Below are 860 nucleotides of genomic sequence, written 5' to 3' on the forward strand. Positions count from 1 at the left end.
TACCAGATAAAACTCCAAAACGGCTTGATCGATTCTTATGAAATTTTGTGTATATATTCTAACTATAATATAGCAAGTATAGGAAGATGTCGTAAATTATTTTTCATATCCCTAAGTAATAAGGATAACCTCTAAATTTTTTATTTATAATTTGTGCACTAAGTATTTTTAAAAAGACAACTACTAAAAATATCACCCTTCTACCATCAACCTCTATTCTGTAATAACGGTATTAGTATTCATATGGCAATACAACATTGCCGGGTCACCTAGAATACTATTTTTGTTTTCATATATGCAATAGCAAACAGCATCTAATTATACTAGGCAAATATTATTAATTATTGAGGGGGACAGCGCGTACGCAGTCCCCACTACCAAAAATTACGCGTCCGAGTTATCCACATTAGGGATAATCGCAGGGGTCAACCCAACCGCAGTGCAATGGGAGGGCCTCACCCTGGGGGAACCGCCTTCTTGATCACGGTGTCCCCTACGCCAGGTAAGTATGAATTCACTACGTCGAGCCGGGGTAGTCATTCGGAGCGAAAAAATCTTAATAGCGCGTTTTAGAATCTGCACAGCGACATCTAGCGGCACATATTGATATTGCTTTGTTAATTTAGAACAATGTCCGTTAACATCAGAAATTGTTCAACCAAAATGATTCAACAAAACAGCGACAAAAGATTAATTAAAATATTAATAATTTCAATCGAGTTCAAAAAGTGAAAGTGCACTTACAAGTGTCTATCTATACATAAAAATAATTTGATTTTAATGAAATTTTATATACATATTCAGTAGGTCTGAGAATCGGCTATCTATTTTATATACCCCTAAGTGGGCTGTCCATCCCT

General features: G+C 35.7%; 1 non-coding gene across 1 annotated transcript; it reads right to left on the minus strand.

The window, feature by feature from the left end:
• Nucleotides 1-348: 348 nt before the first annotated feature.
• Nucleotides 349-510, minus strand: LOC131841674 (U1 spliceosomal RNA). The gene has a single exon (XR_009357460.1). It is a non-coding gene; the product is annotated as a U1 spliceosomal RNA (small nuclear RNA).
• Between the last annotated feature and the right edge of the window lie 350 nt (nt 511-860).

This window comes from Achroia grisella, unplaced genomic scaffold, assembly GCF_030625045.1.
Source record: "Achroia grisella isolate CSIRO2021 unplaced genomic scaffold, CSIRO_AGI_Agris_v1 utg1867, whole genome shotgun sequence".
Classification (NCBI taxonomy): Eukaryota; Metazoa; Arthropoda; class Insecta; order Lepidoptera; family Pyralidae; genus Achroia; species Achroia grisella.